The 19,499-nt window shown below is 39.3% G+C and overlaps 1 protein-coding gene and 1 pseudogene across 2 annotated transcripts in view; one reads left to right on the top strand and one right to left on the bottom strand.

The window, feature by feature from the left end:
* The first annotated feature begins 5,751 nt into the window (after nucleotides 1-5,751).
* LOC110528195 lies at nucleotides 5,752-12,267 on the top strand (annotated as a pseudogene).
* Nucleotides 12,268-14,159: 1,892 nt separating this feature from the next.
* Nucleotides 14,160-19,499, bottom strand: part of LOC110528194 (RNA-binding motif, single-stranded-interacting protein 2) — a 65,117-nt gene continuing 59,777 nt past the window's right edge. Inside the window, exon 14 of one of the 2 annotated variants that reach the window (XM_021610055.2) lies at nucleotides 14,160-19,007. The gene's annotated coding sequence lies outside the window, so the exon portion shown is untranslated. The remainder of the gene's footprint in view (nucleotides 19,008-19,499) is intronic. The other variant, XM_021610054.2, reaches the window with a different exon arrangement.

Genomic DNA, 19,499 nt, shown 5'->3' with positions numbered 1-19,499 from the left:
TAACATAACATAATATCATATAACATAACATAACATAATATCATATAACATAACATAATATCATATAACATAACATAATATCATATAACATAACATAACATAATATCATATAACATAACATAACATAATATCATATAACATAACATAACATAACATAACATAATATCATATAACATAACATAACATAATATCATATAACATAACATAACATAATATCATATAACATAACATAATATCATATAACATAGCATAATATCATATAACATAACATAATATCATATAACATAACATAATATCATATAACATAACATAATATCATATAACATAGCATAATATCATATAACATAACATAATATCATATAACATAACATAACATAATATCATATAACATAACATAACATAATATCATATAACATAACATAATATCATATAACATAACATAATATCATATAACATAACATAATATCATATAACATAACATAATATCATATAACATAACATAATATCATATAACATAACATAACATAATATCATATAACACTTCCGGCGCCGACAGAGATGGCCGCCTCGCTTCGCGTTCCTAGGAAACTATGCAGTTTTTTGTTTTTTTACGTGTTATTTCTTACATTAGTACCCCAGGTCATCTTAGGTTTCATTACATACAGTCGAGAAGAACTACTGAATATAAGATCAGCATCAACTCACCATCAGTACGACCAAGAATATGTTTTTCGCGACGCGGATCCTGTGTTCTGCCTTACAAACAGGACAACGGAGTGGATCCTATGCAGCGACCCAAAAAAACGACTCCGAAAGAGAGGGAAACGAGGCGGTCTTCTTGTCAGACTCCGGAGACGGGCACAGCGCGCACCACTCCCTAGCATTCTTCTTGCCAATGTCCAGTCTCTTGACAACAAGGTTGATGAAATCCGAGCAAGGGTAGCATTCCAGAGGGACATCAGAGACTGTAACGTCCTTTGCTTCACTGAAACATGGCTCACTGGAGAGACGCTATCCGAAGCGGTGCAGCCAACGGGTTTCTCCACACATCGCGCAGACAGAAACAAACATCTTTCTGGTAAGAAGAGGGGCGGGGGCGTATGCCTCATGGCCAACGTGACATGGTGCGATGAAAGAAACATACAGGAACTCAAATCCTTCTGTTCACCTGATTTAGAATTCCTCACAATCAAATGTAGACCGCATTATCTACCAAGAGAATTCTCTTCGATTATAATCACAGCCGTATATATCCCCCCCCAAGCAGACACATCGATGGCTCTGAACGAACTTTATTTAACTCTCTGCAAACTGGAAACAATTTATCCGGAGGCTGCATTCATTGTAGCTGGGGATTTTAACAAGGCTAATCTGAAAACAAGACTCCCCAAATTTTATCAGCATATCGATTGCGCAACCAGGGGAGGAAAGACCTTGGACCATTGTTACTCTAACTTCCGCGACGCATATAAGGCCCTGCCCCGCCCCCCTTTCGGAAAAGCTGACCACGACTCCATTTTGTTGATCCCTGCCTACAGACAGAAACTAAAACAAGAGGCTCCCACGCTGAGGTCTGTCCAACGCTGGTCCGACCAAGCTGACTCCACACTCCAAGACTGCTTCCATCACGTGGACTGGGAGATGTTTCGTATTGCGTCAGATAACAACATTGACGAATACGCTGATTCGGTGTGCGAGTTCATTAGAACGTGCGTTGAAGATGTCGTTCCCATAGCAACGATTAAAACATTCCCTAACCAGAAACCGTGGATTGATGGCAGCATTCGTGTGAAACTGAAAGCGCGAACCACTGCTTTTAATCAGGGCAAGGTGTCTGGTAACATGACCGAATACAAACAGTGCAGCTATTCCCTCCGCAAGGCTATCAAACAAGCTAAGCGCCAGTACAGAGACAAAGTAGAATCTCAATTCAACGGCTCAGACACAAGAGGCATGTGGCAGGGTCTACAGTCAATCACGGACTACAGGAAGAAATCCAGCCCAGTCACGGACCAGGATGTCTTGCTCCCAGGCAGACTAAATAACTTTTTTGCCCGCTTTGAGGACAATACAGTGCCACTGACACGGCCTGCAACGAAAACATGCGGTCTCTCCTTCACTGCAGCCGAGGTGAGTAAGACATTTAAACGTGTTAACCCTCGCAAGGCTGCAGGCCCAGACGGCATCCCCAGCCGCGCCCTCAGAGCATGCGCAGACCAGCTGGCCGGTGTGTTTACGGACATATTCAATCAATCCCTATACCAGTCTGCTGTTCCCACATGCTTCAAGAGGGCCACCATTGTTCCTGTTCCCAAGAAAGCTAAGGTAACTGAGCTAAATGACTACCGCCCCGTAGCACTCACATCCGTCATCATGAAGTGCTTTGAGAGACTAGTCAAGGACCATATCACCTCCACCCTACCTGACACCCTAGACCCACTCCAATTTGCTTACCGCCCAAATAGGTCCACAGACGATGCAATCTCAACCACACTGCACACTGCCCTAACCCATCTGGACAAGAGGAATACCTATGTGAGAATGCTGTTCATCGACTACAGCTCGGCATTCAACACCATAGTACCCTCCAAGCTCGTCATCAAGCTCGAGACCCTGGGTCTCGACCCCGCCCTGTGCAACTGGGTACTGGACTTCCTGACGGGCCGCCCCCAGGTGGTGAGGGTAGGCAACAACATCTCCTCCCCGCTGATCCTCAACACTGGGGCCCCACAAGGGTGCGTTCTGAGCCCTCTCCTGTACTCCCTGTTCACCCACGACTGCGTGGCCACGCACGCCTCCAACTCAATCATCAAGTTTGCGGACGACACAACAGTGGTAGGCTTGATTACCAACAACGATGAGATGGCCTACAGGGAGGAGGTGAGGGCCCTCGGAGTGTGGTGTCAGGAAAACAACCTCACACTCAACGTCAACAAAACTAAGGAGATGATTGTGGACTTCAGGAAACAGCAGAGGGAACACCCCCCTATCCACATCGATGGAACAGTAGTGGAGAGGGTAGCAAGTTTTAAGTTCCTCGGCATACACATCACAGACAAACTGAATTGGTCCACTCACACAGACAGTATCGTGAAGAAGGCGCAGCAGCGCCTCTTCAACCTCAGGAGGCTGAAGAAATTCGGCTTGTCACCAAAAGCACTCACAAACTTCTACAGATGCACAATCGAGAGCATCCTGGCGGGCTGTATCACCGCCTGGTATGGCAACTGCACCGCCCTCAACCGTAAGGCTCTCCAGAGGGTAGTGAGGTCTGCACAACGCATCACTGGGGGCAAACTACCTGCCCTCCAGGACACCTACACCACCCGATGTCACAGGAAGGCCATAAAGATCATCAAGGACATCAACCACCCGAGCCACTGCCTGTTCACCCCGCTATCATCCAGAAGGCGAGGTCAGTACAGGTGCATCAAAGCTGGGACCGAGAGACTGAAAAACAGCTTCTATCTCAAGGCCATCAGACTGTTAAACAGCCACCACTAACACTGAGTGGCTGCTGCCAACACACTGACACTGACTCAACTCCAGCCACTTTAATAATGGGAATTGATGGGAAATGATGTAAATATATCACTAGCCACTTTAAACAATGCTACCTTATATAAATGTTACTTACCCTACATTATTCATCTCATATGCATACGTATATACTGTACTCTATATCATCGACGGTATCCTTATGTAATACATGTATCACTAGCCACTTTATACTATACTATGCCACTTTGTTTACATACTCATCTCATTTGTACATACTGTACCCGATACCATCTACTGTATCTTGCCTATGCTGCTCTGTACCATCACTCATTCATATATCCTTATGTACATATTCTTTATCCCCTTACACTGTGTACAAGACAGTAGTTTTGGAATTGTTAGTTAGATTACTTGTTATTACTGCATTGTCGGAACTAGAAGCACAAGCATTTCGCTACACTCGCATTAACATCTGCTAACCATGTGTATGTGACAAATAAAATTTGATTTGATTTATAACATAACATAACATAATATCATATAACATAACATAACATAATATCATATAACATAACATAACATAATATCATATAACATAACATAACATAATATCATATAACATAACATAACATAATATCATATAACATAACATAACATAATATCATATAACATAACATAATATCATATAACATAACATAATATCATATAACATAACATAATATCATATAACATAACATAATATCATATAACATAACATAACATAATATCATATAACATAACATAACATAACATAATATCATATAACATAACATAATATCATATAACATAACATAACATAATATCATATAACATAACATAACATAAGCTAATCAAGCCCCCTCTCAATCTGCAATCACCTGCCGATCATTCTCAAGCCTACTGGCACTCTCAGCACCTGACCTGGTTTCTGCTGCCCTCTATAGACATGGGATGTGGAAGTGGAAATGTACTGCCTAAACTTTAGGCTGTGCCCTTCACACTTACTAACAGGACAGTCCAATCAGGAATCCAATCACTGTTTTCCATCAGGGATATCCAGGTTGTGCTGGCAGTCCTGTTCCAGACAGTGCTACTAGAGTAGAGTAAAGTAGAGTAGAGTAGAGTAGAGTAGAGTAGAGTAGAGTAGAGCATCTATTATTTCAAACCACTCCCTCTGGCTCTGTTAAATCTTATTATGATCATGTGTGTGGGTCAACTTATTTGACTTCATAAACAATTGTTATGTTGTGTGTGTCATGGATATGTTTGAATACTTCAGCATTTGTAAATAGGCTGGTGGTATGGCTCTTATGATTGATCAAGAAATAAAGCACAGTGATAGCAACCAAGGACTAGGATAGATAACCACAGACAGGCATAACTGTGAGAAACAAAAGCCTTGTCTGATTTTATAGTTTCAGTCAAGCTATGTCATACCTGAGCCACAAGGAAAGCAGATAGGAGTTTCTCACAATAACCATACTGTTGTTGACTTATGCTTTCCATGTAGATACTGTGTGATAGCAGTGGAATAGGGAGACTAGAGGTTAGATAAGACAATAGGTTCTAGAAAAGGATCTTAATGAATGTTACAGCTCAAGATCAAAGGTTGTTGTGGTATGACTGTTTCAGGTAAATCCCATTATGATTCTATGTGTGGGTCGTCTCAGGAACATAATGTTCTTAACCTCTATCTCATTAATCCTACCTGGTTGTTACTAAACTAGTCTTACACAAAGACATGATGTCACTGTTTCACAAGAGCTGTGTTTTTCCTATCTATTTATTGTATTATTTGAAATTCATTCAGAAAAATACATGGTTGATTAGATAATAAGTTATATGAAATAATGTTTCTAATGGCTCTTGAGGACTATCATTCATGGAATTGTGGAATTGGTTGGGGACTGCTGGTCTAGATAGAGGAAGAGGGAATCAGGGGGAGGAGAGGGCCAGACAGACAGAGAGACAAAGAGGTGGATATTATTGATGGTTTTCTAAAAGGTTTATAAAGTGTATTATTAAAATAGATTTGGATGATGTGTGGGATGGGTTTGACTGGCAGAGGCCCCCTTCCTACTACTGTAATTCTGCTATGGGGGTCAGTATGCTACATAACACACATGTAATTCAGATATGTCCCCCCCCGTTACTTCAAAATATCAACCACCCCTTTCTGAGTTAAGGCAGTGGTACATTCCTGCACGTCCCAATGCTGGAACCTTACCTGGATGTTGCTCGAACGGCCTCATTAGAGCAGAGATATGGGGGGAAATGCGATCAGGGTTGGAAAGGGATTAACCTCCTAATAGTGCTCTATATAGGGCTTGGTTGGTTGTAATCTGCACAGTGGAGACAGATTCAGCACAGCCACTGTAAGAACAACTTCAATCTCTCTCTTCTACTGTACCACAACTGAGGGAAACCTAGAAGAAAATAACAGAAACAAGACGGAAGGGACACAAAAAGAAAAGGACACAGAGGGAGCTTCATCATATAGAAGGAAATCTACTACTGATGTTGACAAGCCTGAATGACATCATAAGAACAAGGACAACAACAACACCGTAAACAACAGAAAGTCAACACTAAAGGGATTCAAAAAAAGACGCAAACATGACCAAGGGAAAGGTAAAGATGTCTTTCTCTCTTACCAGATTAGTGCTTCAAAGCTGAGGTGAGCAGAAATTGGTTGCTGTTCTGAATTTCCAATTCCAGACATTATTTGTGGTTTTCTCTCTGTGATATACTGTGAATATCATCGAAACTATAATCTAAAAAACTGAGAAAGAGAGATGGACAAATATTTATCTTTCTATAATGTTATACTCATTCACTGTACACGCGTTCCCCTGCTCAGACGTTACATGGATCAACCAATGGTTGTGTGCCACGTCATCGACTGTGCCGCCAGGCACCAGATTGCTATAACATAATATGTGGTTAAGTTATATGTTAAATACCTATCCAGTCATTGTAAGATCTGGCATGCGTCAGCAACGCCTGGGCAGAGGAACGCACCATCTATTGATGTGTTCATAACCAACTGGGAATTTAACAAATACGACTGGGAAAAATCAACTTGAATGACCCTCCAACTGGTAATTACTAGTGGGAAACTCGTCTATCATCTTGAGCTCTCACTTCTCCCACATGCTGACCTCTGACATCACCAACTAAGGAAAGGACTGCGATAACATCATTTTCAGCAGTTAAATGCAACGACAAAACATTATTTATAGAAAGCAATCTATTAATATGGTTTTTGAAAATTATATATTTTTTTACAAGCATGACAACTGTACTTTTAGTTTATGGTTTACGCAGCTTGTAGCCAATCAACATTTGTGAACGAATTTAAAGCATGTGAATGCATCCAACTGGTATTTGTGACATCAAAATTTGTAAATTCCCACCTCCCACTTGGTTACGAATGCAGCATAAGTCGGCAAAACTAAGATGGCTGCCTACTAAGAGTATCCTAATCCTTATCCTATCCTAAACACTGATGAAACATGGAGGCTTGTTTACACTGATACAGGCCTCTACATGTAGCCTATCTGGATTTTCAGTGGATCATGAGGAGTTGAATGCATGAATAGAATCATAGAATACAAAATAGCATGTTCATAAATTGTTTGTTAAACTTCAACTGTTATACTTCACCTGGCCATTTTGTTTTATAGCAGCAAAAGGAAGTTGAGTTGAAAGAAGTTGAGTTGAATGAAGTGAGTTTTATACTATAAGAGTGCAGGGCCGGCTCTAGCCTTTTGCGGGCCCCATTGAGATTTGGTTGGATGCCCCCCCCCACCTCTTGCGAAAAGTTTTTTTTTATATGGACACAAAACATGACTCAAGAGAACATTAGTCCATTTAAAGCCATGGTTCATCGCTATGTCATTCAGTGACTGACATAACAAGAGGAAACCTGCTCATGCACTACTAAATATCAAATTGACATTTTGTGTATTTTACTATTCAAACTTTCATCCATAGCCTAAGTGTTTTCCATAAATGTTATTAAATTGTGGGGCCCCTAGCGATCGGGGGCTCTACATGCACAACGTGATCCGTGTTAAGGGCGAGCCGGCCCTGTAAGGGTGAAGTGTTTTCTGAAGTTTTGTTAAAGTGTCTTTCAGTTTGATACTACTTCTAACGACTGGTATCTCTGACCATTTGTGTCTCTCACCATACATTCAGGTGTCTCCAAAGACAGGCAAAGAGTACCCACCCAGCTATGAAGAGGCTACTGCAGGTAATATCAAAACGTCTTTGTATCTATAATAGTCAGTTACACAGGAATATCTCATCCCCTTTAACAATGGGCTCCTTTATGGCTACATTATGTAGTGCTCTTCTTCTGCATCCGGTTGCACACACACACCTTACTATAGAACAAAGGTAGATGGGCAGCAACGAACATTACAGCGTGTGATGTACCCAGAGGATAGAGGTGAATCCTTACACACATCTGCTGTTTTAACAAGATGTTTAACCCTCTTCCCTCCCTGTCAGACTATGAGGAGATGCAGACCCAGTTCTCCTGGGACGACCAGGCCGTCAGGAGGATCTTCATCAGAAAGGTACTGAAACAGGGAGGGACAACCTGGACTTATAAGAAATACTCGTCCAATTAGAAACACTCATTTTTGTTTTCCGTTGCAAAACGTTTTTCCACTGTGTGCCCAAATGAATACGATCCAGATAATAATATTACTGTAACTGAGCTACACTGACTTCTTTAAACATGTCACCCATGCATGATCCAGCATGCAGTATAGTATACTGAGGGTGTATCTTGGCCATCCCCTCTTATTCCTCCTCTCTGTATTGTTAAAGGTCTATGCCATCCTGATGATCCAACTCTTTGTGACTGTGGCCATTGTTGCTCTCTTCACATTCTGGTATGTATCATATCCATTACATTGTAAATATATCCAAAATGAGTGTGTGTGTATGTGTCTGTGTGTGTTTGTGTGAGTGTGTACTCAACATAGTGTAACACTCTCTCATCTCTCCACAGTGCACCAGTGAGGTTTTACATTCAGGCACACCCCCACCTGTACATGTGCTCCTAGTAAGTGACAACAAACATCTTGATTGACATGCCCTCACTTTTCATCAGACGGTTACTCCCAAACCAGCCCCTAGCCCCTTGCCCCTATCAACTCGCTCGCAGGGCCCTCTGTTGTCACGTGTTGCTGGCGGATCTCATAGGGTGACTTCAAGAGTGGCAAGGGGATCAAATAAACCCATCAACTTCGGAACACACTCGAGACTTGAATGATGCAATTCATGTTCCCCATTTAAATAATAAGACAAGCCCGAAATACAAATGAGAAAGTTCCCCCTGTCGTTTTACAAGATATACACCTCAGTAGCAGTTAAATATTTAATTTGGGTGGTATTTCATATGTTACATGTACCAAGCATCAAAATCTGACAAACAAATACAGGTGACTCATAATTAGGCACGCCTCTCCATTATTTTGTGTTAAATTGATCAAACTCAAAAAATAATGCAATGCGTTATGCTATACCACTTTGTTCTGAAACCGGCAGCATAGCTGACTCGGTCAAAGTGGCTATAGGAGGGTCTAATTGGGTTGTTCCACCAAGTCAGTATCTTCTGAGAAGTGTAACTTGGTCAACAACATTTTTTAAACCTAATTTTAACATTCTGTCATAAAAAGCATGTTTAACTTAATAAAAGAACAACATTTTCCCATCTCATAAGGGTTAAATAAAAAAAATACTATAATAAGTGCCTATTAAGTGTCAAATAAAATAACAGGGTTGACCGTAACAGGGTTGAAGACTTGATCAATCAGCCATGAATCCCCTTGTGACAGAGGGAATGGGAGGTTGTTGTGTGGAACAGGGAGGGGTAATTGAATGCAAGCTTCACCATTTTTAAATGTATTGTTAAAACATTTCTAGCCTGTCTATCTATGCATAACAGGGTTGACATGTTAAGCTCGACCCGCTCAGTTTTTCACCACAACACACCACCAAATGGGTAAAAAGAGATGAACCAGCTCACATGTTTTTACACTATTTGACTATTAGATGTTTCTTTTGAAAAAAATAATGAAAAGGAAATAGTTTCACCATATTAAAACGGGAGTTCAGCTCAAGTAACAGGGTGGATCTTAAAATGAGGGACAGAATGATTCACTGACCACATTAAATAATAATCTTCAGAAATGACTTTGTCAAATAAACAAAATAACTAGAGCTTTACAATTGTGTTGAAAAGTTAAATGAAGCGGGTAAACATTTTCCTTGAAGTCACAGAGGGACATGATGTCAAAATGACCTATTTTGGTACTTCAGCAAGTTTATATTCATATAAAATCTGACTGATTTAATTCCCCATGTTGTCTAAATTAAAGGGCACTTAATTTAATATGATAGGCTTTCAAAATTCAAATTCAATATTAGTACACAATTTCAACTTAAAATATCAGAGGGCTGCAAAATACACTCATTATGTGGAATGAGCCAATTAGCCCCTAAACCCTCCATAATTTTCACTCCCTCAGTTTTGGGACACTTGTGCATATTTCCGAGGCGTGCGTAAACGTGCAAATAACAGGGTGAGGGGAAGGGAGTGATTTGGGATTCAGCCATGTAATTGTGCTAATAATGAACTGGTTTCTTTTTTGGCTTTCGACAGCATGATGTTCTTGGCCACCTACATTGCACTGAACTGCTGTGGTGAACAAATCAGGTAATAGTCTCCCTCCTATGAAAATGACAATCTGGGCAGTACGCAGCACTTACATCACATCTGGGCTGTCACGTCAAAAACCAGATGGGACATTCAATCAATCAAATAGTTAAATGTAGTTTTAATATGCATGAACACCAACACTTTACACATGTATTAAGCAGATATAACACGTTAATACGGTATTTCTAACATCCTTCATAGATTAGGGTTGTGATCATCCACAGTAAATGGTAGTCATACAATGATGGTAGAATGATAACATGCAATATGAAAGAGTGAATTTACCATCCTGAATTCTCTTCATCTCTATAACAGGAGGCAGTTTCCCTGGAACCTCATTCTGCTGTCTCTCTTTGTGAGTATAATGAGGAATAAATATTAGAGCAATTCAAGAGAATAGCATGTACCCAATAGTCTCCCTGCCCGTCCGTCTGTCTGTGTACCTCATTGACTCTGCTCTATACCTATCTTGGCTCTGTCTGCATGCCTTCCTCTCTCCTGCTTTCAGACTCTCAGCCTGGCCTGCATGATGGGCTTTGTGTCCAGGTAAATGACTAACTCGTGTGTTTCATGTGTGGGTAGGGTTGGTTGGGGGACTCAGATGTTGACATAGGTGGGGCTAGGAGTTTTTCCTGGCCAGGTCACAGGAACCGGTCAAACTCCTGGCCCAATTACAAACATATGTTGAAATAAATGATGAAGATAAGATGAAGATAAGAATGAACACATCTATCAACATCCACATGGATGGGAAGGATGACTACAATTCACATTTTAGTCATTTAGCAGAAACTTTTATCCAGACTAACTTAGTTAGTGCATTCATCTATAGATAGCTACATCTAGGTGAGACAACCACAGATCACAGTCATAGTAGTTACATTTTTCCTCGTGAAAGTAGTTATCAGCAAAGTCAGTGCAATTAGGAAAAGACAAGCAAGTGTTATTGCTTTATTTCTTTATAACTAATTGATGGATTAATCAATGTCTGTCTCTACTCTCTCTCTCTCCAGCTTCTACAACACCAAGTCTGTGGTCCTGTGTCTGGGCATCACTGCTGTGGTGTGTATGTCTGTCACCATCTTCAGCTTCCAGACCAAGGTGAGAAAAATGAACCCATCTTCATAACATTGTTTTATGAGCCATGGCACAATCCAATTGATTGATCATGAGTGCATTTTAACAAAACACCATTATTCTCTCTCCCTCGTTTCCTACTGTAGATTGACTTCACCTCTTACCAGGGAGTCCTGTTTGTCCTGACCATGGTCATGCTGTACTGTTGCATCATACTCTCCATCGTCATCCCTTTTGGATATGTAAGTAGCCTGTCTTGTCTGCTTAGCTTCCATTGACACTGTACATAAGCAGAACTAGATATTGATGGTGTAATGGCTGTGCGTATCTTTCCAGACCGCAATAAGAATAGTTGTGACAGTGAGTTTATATATAGAGTGACGGTAAGGCTTTTGGCCCTCGCTCACCCTATTCGGGTGGGTAGCATACTAGCATGAATAAGAAGGATTAGCTGAAGGGTAATCTCATAGATGATCTGGAAGAGCCCCAGTGTCTTTCCTAAATTAGTGGCCTGTATCTTAGCGCTGTTCGATAACATTCTTACCCCCCCAGGTTCCCTGGTTACAAGCCATCTACGCTGTGATAGGAGCTATCCTCTTCACTCTGGTGAGTGGCAGATATTCAACACACATTCATCATTGGCAAGACCCAGAGTTTTTTCTGGTCAAGGTCACGTGGTCAGGACAAACTCCTGGCCCTAATCATTGGGTTACAGCCTGTAGCAAAATGGTGTACGTGACAATAAAACCCTTTTTTTATCTCTCTCTTGCTCTCTCTCTCTCTCTCTCTCTTAGTTCCTGGCGTTTGACACCCAGCTGCTGATAGGCAACAAGCGCTACACTATGAGTCCAGAGGAGTACGTCTTTGCCACCCTGAACCTCTACCTGGACATTATATACCTGTTCAGCTTCCTACTTTCGTGTTTTGGAGGGAGCCGCGACTAATTCTTCTATCTATTTGTCTACCCTTCTGTCTCTCAATCTGTCTGTTTCTCATTTACACTCAGCCCAATCTCTCTCAACCTTAAGTTCTAAGAGCTCATTTCATTTCCGTCTTCTTCTCAAACGACCCTGGCTCTTCTGTGGTCAATAAAAGAGTCTCATGTCGTGACAGACTGTTTACCATTCAATTGAGTAGCTGGGGAGCGAAAGCAAATAAAGATAAACAGCATTAAGGCTCTCTTTTCAATCTGTATCGCTGAAGCGTGACAGATTGCGCAATATAAATGTTTAAGTAATTTTCGATTGAGCTGACATATGCAACATTTACTGTGAATGCAGTCTATGCCAAAGCTGAACTTCCGCAATACGGATTGAATAGAGCCCTAGGCTAATATTAACTAGGACAGGGTTCCCAAACTGACGGTCCGCAGGGGATTTTATTTGGCCCCCCAAGTTTACTGAGCAAATGTTCTTTTTATTTTTGACATAGGCTGTAAAAACACCAACATTTTAATTTTGGAAAACTTTTCCAAAGTATTCCCACACATAATAGAGCGATACACTGAGTATACCAAACATTAACAACACCTTCAGAACAGCCTCGATTTGTCAGGGCATTGACTCTACAAGGTGTCAAAATCATTCCAAAAGGGATGCTGGCCCATGTTAACTCCATTGCTTCCCACAGTTGTGTCAAGTTGGCTGGATGTGCTTTGTTTGGTGGATCATTCTTGATACACACAGGAAACTGTTGAGTGTGAAAAACCCAGCAGAGTTGCAATTCTTGACACAAACCGGTGTGCCTGGCACCTGCTACCATATCCCGATCAAAGGCATTTAAATCTTTTGTCTTTCCCATTCACCCTCTGAATGGCACACATACACAATCAATCTCTCAACTGTCTCAAGGCAAAAAAATCCTTCTTTAACCCGTCTCCCCTTCATAGACACTGATTGAAGTGGATTTAACAAGTGATATCAATAAGAGATCATAGCTTTCACCTGGATTCACCTAATCAGTCTATGTCGGGGAAAGTACAGGTGTTCCTAATGTTTTGTACACTCAATGTATATTTGATAATATACTAATTTTACTGAAACAAGGTTTGAAATGATTATGTTTAGTCAAATATAGCTGTTTGGGCTTCTTGCGTTCAATTTGCAGTCTGCAAATGATTTGTAATTATGTTCTGGTACCCTAAGGGCTAGATGATCTCCGATTCGCACAAGCCGACACCCGTATCGTGGTTGTTTTGGCGTGTCGGAGGTAAAACTGCGTTAAGCTGTCAAATCAACAAGCGGCTCTAGAGATAACTTACCGCGGACACTACCATTGGACCCAACGAAACCACCAGCTGCGTTAGTTCATGCAGCCGCATTACAAGTTCAAACACTCAAATGCGTGATATTCTATTGTCTGCACCTCGATTAAACTGATAGGCTATAAATCCCGCCCATTCAAATGAACATGAAAACATGCATTAGTCTACACTTCCTAACTTCTAACAGAATACGGATAATAAGGGAGTGGTGGTTTGTGACACACAAGAGCAGCTGCTCACTTATTTGTCCGCTCATACGACAGATACACCTCCAACACCGCCAGAACATCTGCCACGTGGATCTCTTCCAAAGCAGGTTATTAACACTCGACCTGATTGAATTGAGGCCTAAGACAGTATGGTACTTTAACTTATTGATCTCTCTAGTCTTCAGGAAAACAGATTTACACTTCCTGTCTGTCGTCAATTCAGCCCAAAGAAAATAAAACAAGTTACCACTGACACGGTCTCTTTCAAAGCATGCAATCTTTCTGTAAATATATCTCCTTCCTGTTTTCCTAAACTACATGTATCATGTGGATTCAGGAAGTCTTTGGAACTCAGCAGGGTTGAGTTAAAAACATTTAATTGTAGTTTTGATACGACAGAGTATCTTCAAATATGTTCGCTAGAGTTTATTCTATTGTCAGTTATTTTGTCAATCTTTATAGATGATGCTATATATATATTCCCACGGTTCCAGGTATGGCAAGATAAAGTTTGAGACTACAATGTGGTTAGAGTGGTTTCTATATGGACGTGAAGGCTCTGCATCTTGTAGGAGTAGCTTTTAGCTACACAGATACATACCCAGATACATACAGATACATACAGATCCATACAGATACATACAGAATCACTTTAAATCAAAAGGGAAGAAGTGAAATGAACGATCATATTAGATCAGAATATTGGTTTATCAGTTACAAGTTCTATTGTGACTTAACTGAGAGGGCAATGTATGGCATTTTGAATGCAGTAGCATTATTACAATGTCAAGGCTTGGTCAATACAATTATGTTTGGGTATTACTATGATAACCTAAAGAGGAAGGAGCTTGCACCTTTTTCATGGGTATCAAACACTTTGCTTACCACATGAAACATTTATATTGAACAAACACAATACAATTTGTTCAACACTAAAATAAACTTGGTATTTATGTAATTGACTTGTGTCTTTTTCCCCCATTGTATTCTTGGAACTGTTTTGGAATACAACCATTAAAAACAAGATTTTTTTTATTAAAAAAGAAAATTGACATATTCATATTCAAAGAGTAAAACCAAGACAGAAAGGAAACAAAACATATATTTCCAATTAATAAAAACAAGGGTTACTTGAGCATCTCTGTCACAGGAAGACGAAGTAGCCAAGTGACTAACCAGCTTACTAGCAAACTAACCAAATAACGAAACCTCTCCCCTTTAACAAACTGTACAAAATGTGTTCTTGTATAAATAAGGAAAATGTTTACAAGCAGTGAGCGAGATGAGGCAGTATGTTCAAAATGTCAGATTTCTCACACAAAGTTGGTGAATTACCGAAGAGATTCCAAAACAACTATCAAATAGCGTGTTATCTCTGAGTACAACTTTCACAAAATGTGTCTAAAATATAATAAAAAATGTGCTCATGTTAACTATACTTGAATCCAATTTACTACGTTTAAGTAAGACAATTTTGAACATCCAATTTGGCTCCCATCTCTCCACTGCTTGGACATCCCATTTTAGCAGCAAAACATTTTGAAACTATGACATTAGCCATTGAAGCTACATGATCTGGACAACAAGCGAAGACAAAGACAAGAGAATGCTAGGTATTAGGGTTTTCATGTACATAAACATGGATTGAAAATAAGTGCAAGTTCAACATTTGTTGCACATCCTGTTTTTAGTATTTTTCCGAAGTATTACAAGATACCTGTCAAAGATACGCAGCAAGGAAAATACAATAGCCTAAAGCGTGCTCGCTCAGACAATGATTTACAGTTCATTGTGGAGAGTGTAACTTAAAGTGATCGTTCACTCCAAAATCTATATTTGGATCTACAGAACAGATAGAGTCACCTTGACAATAGACTGCTTTTAGGTCTGAAGATGACTAACAAATATGTATTTTGGATGACTTTAACAGCATTCATCATAATGACATAATGGATTACCTGACTAGTACTACATTCTCACAACATTCTCACATGTTCCTTCATGAGGTGCACTGTAGCTTAAAACCTGCAAGTGATCACTTTTGTATTTTCTGGACAGATCACAAGGCACACAAAACACTCAACAGAAGTGGAAACAGGAAATAACTATGGTTTTGACAACTGCTCAACCAAAAAGAGCACATACAAAAGTTCTAGTCCTTACAGAAAGAGATAAATGCTCAGCTCTCATCATTGACACTAAAAAAGCAAAGTAGGCCCCTGCCCCTGTTCTCTGTATTAAAGACACCATACACTGGTCTTTCTTTGGGTGTACCAAACTGAAACGAGCATATGTCGATAAAACAAAGCACACATATCTACGACTCTCTATTCAACACTCAACACATTCAGAACTTAAGTGAAACATATTGCTTGTTTACCATCTACCAGGGTACTGCCACTTTGAGAGGATGTTACTACAGCATCGTTCTAGTTACGTATGCCAATAGAGACGAGAGCAGCATTTGTCTCCAAGATAGAAAGTCTGACTTTCCTGACAGTTGGATGGCTTCATCATCTTTGGTGTTGCAGACATAAATCATCATAAAAAAAAACATTTGGTAGGTGGAGAGAGGTTCAGAGATGCACAATGAAGAAGAAACAGTAACTTTGATGTCATCCATCCTGAACAATGACGAAAACCCGAGATCAAGTGTGATGGGGGGGATGTTTACTAGGGTAACACTAGGTTTTAACCAGGTGTGTTAAACTCAGCCCTTTATAATATTATGACAACATAACATCTGATATTGATGGCATCTGTATGATCTTTTCTTGGCCATACCCTCAACCATGATTGAAAGGAATTGCCATCAATGAGGAGAAACAGGGTTCCCCTTCTGAAGTATGTTACAATTAAGGCTTAGAAACACTGGTCAGAATTCCTAACAAAACCCGCCAATTTCACAAATGTTTGTCTTTGTTGAAACTAGAATGAATTCATCCAATGTTAAGTTAACTTCTGTGGAACAGTTTGTTATGGGACAGTTAGTTTTGAATGGCACTTTCATGTTATGTTATGTGTTTTCTGGGTAGCATCATCATTCTCTCTGACAGATACAATAGAATGTGTTTACCCTAGACACGTACATCTCCACTGGACTGATCTGGGAAGGTGGGCAAGGTGGCATGGTTGTCATTGAGTTTAATTTAGTGTCTCTAGGATAGATGTGGACGCGTTTTAGTTAAAAACTATTTCACACGGGCCTGAAAAATGATATCATAGTGAGCAACACAGTGCTCTGGAACGGAAATCAACTTGAAGAAACACAAAATCATCTCTGTGTTTGTATGGACCATGTGGAAATGCACGAACACAATCAAAAAAAATCCTATGAATCTCCTACAAAATAAAAAAAGCTTACATCTAAACTCTTGGAAAGATCTTTCCCTACTTATAAAATCTAGATTACTGTAAAGAAATTAATATAAAATATGTTTTAGAACGACAACAAAAGGTATGATAGCTCAGAAGGGTTCAAGTGAAAGCCCAAAAAGAGAAAACATACTTTACTTTTTCTAAAAAAATTGTAAAATACAACTCATTGTCAGAAATTAAAACTCCGGAGACAACAGCAGCATTGATAAATACTTGTAGCTCCCTTTCTCAACAACAAAGGACTGCTATTAAGGACTCCTTTTAGACCTACTTTTAACTCCCCTCGTTGTTTTGCTTTTTAAATCAAAACAATTGCACTCTTTTTGTACACATATCTCATACTAATCCAACTGCTCAATTCTAAGGCATGTCCAATTATTTGTCTGTCTACTTTGTACAAAAGGTCAAATTCACTATGGACATCTGAACAGCTACCAGAACAAAACCGCTTAAAACCACTTCTTATGGACACTGTTGGGACATGAACTCTCGCACCCAACACATAAACCAGGTCAACTATTTTGTAGAATATTTATTATATTATCTGTGAATTCAAGCATAATTGCAGTGAATAAATGTAGGTAATAATTTCAAAAGAGTTTGCATTTTATGTACTGTCTTATTTTTCCTTTGAATATAGAGAGAGGGCCTTGTTATTGTATAGTATGGTAATAGTAATCATTTATTCAATGTTGAAAATAATATTGTAACTTTCAGACAATCCAATTTGTCTCAAGTTTTTTTTAAATAGAAGGTGAAATTTGGATGTGTCATATTGCATTATAACCAAAAAAACAATAGTACATTTTTTCTCATAATATAGTTTTACAATAATATCAGATTTTTTAAACTTTTTTATATAATTTAGCTCCTATGAATTATTTTACAAGTGATAATATGTTTATTGCCAGTGTTTGGCTTTTACCGGACTTGTTAAATAAAGAATTTAATTAAATAAAATCTACACAATACGCAAGTGACATGTTTGAATATTTCCAAATATCAAAAATAGAACTATGATGTACATATAAATAAGAATGATCATGATTGTCCTCTGCTCATAACACATTCTGAATGTTTATGAAGGGAATGCTTTATAAGGTTTAAGTTTGACGTTATTTTAAATAATTTATAAATAATTCATGTAACCATCTGCCAGTGAGTTAACTGAACTTAGCCTTACTGGATCAGTTTAAGGGAGAAGTAGCTTTAAACGGTGTGTTTCGCATTTTCCATTCTTAAAAGTAGCCTACACTAGAAATATTATACCAACTAAATGTTTGTTTTTTACTTTTTAAAATCTGTACAAAACATTGTCCAACTGCTGTGAATAGAATGTCAAAAAACAGACATAAAACAATTAAAATACATTTTTGCATATTTTACCCAAAAATTAAAGACACATTGTGTTGTTACTCTTTTCCTTGTATCACTCTGAAACTCCAGAATGCTTTTTTAAAAATACAAATTTGCTATATTACATGCACAAAAATAATGCTCTGTCTTTATCCCTTTCCTAATTTGTTTCTTTGTTCAACATTCTTTCTTTTTTCAGTTATTAAAAGACATCAAAGCTTCCATTGCAGAAGGCTCCCACCTTTGGTTGATCGATCCTTGAAGAAGAGAGAGGAAAAGTCCCAACGAAATAAGTGTTTAAAAGCACACACGTGTTTTTTAAAGCACACACGTGTTGCTTTTGTCATCCGTGTTCAAGTCCGAGGCTTGGTGGTGTTGTGTGGAGCTCTGCTGTCCTCCTGTAGCGAAGCAACTCTCTGGGGTTCAGTCTGCAATATGGCCTCCTGATCACCAGCTGCAAAACACACACCTACCCCTGTCACACTACTCCCTTTTCATAATACTGTCGATGTAACATACAAAATGTAACAGTTCTACATACTCTCCATATCATACTGTATTTGTGTAAATCATAATATTTACAGAATGCTGATCAATAATAAATAAATACATGTTTTTTTTTGAAGGTGGTCAATATCTGACAAGCTTTTGTTTTAAGTGAACCATGTTAACATTAATTGGCACCAACATGTAATGTTCTGACATGGACCTAGTAGGCAAGGACAGCATATAAGTAGTACTGTACACTGTAGTACTGTACAGTGTCTCCCGACCCCTCCTGTCTCAGCCTCCAGTAATTATGCTGCAGTAGTTTATGTGTCGGGGGGCTAGGGTCAGTCTGTTATATCTGGAGTATTTATCCTGTCTTATCCGGTGTCTTATGTGAATTTAAGTATGCTCCCTCTAATTCTCTCTCTTTCTCTCTCTCTCTCTTTCTCTTCTCTCGAGGTCCTGAGCCCTA

This window comes from Oncorhynchus mykiss, chromosome 7, assembly GCF_013265735.2.
Source record: "Oncorhynchus mykiss isolate Arlee chromosome 7, USDA_OmykA_1.1, whole genome shotgun sequence".
Classification (NCBI taxonomy): Eukaryota; Metazoa; Chordata; class Actinopteri; order Salmoniformes; family Salmonidae; genus Oncorhynchus; species Oncorhynchus mykiss.
Note: the sequence above shows the minus strand (reverse complement) of the source record. Positions and strands in the feature narration are given on the sequence as shown.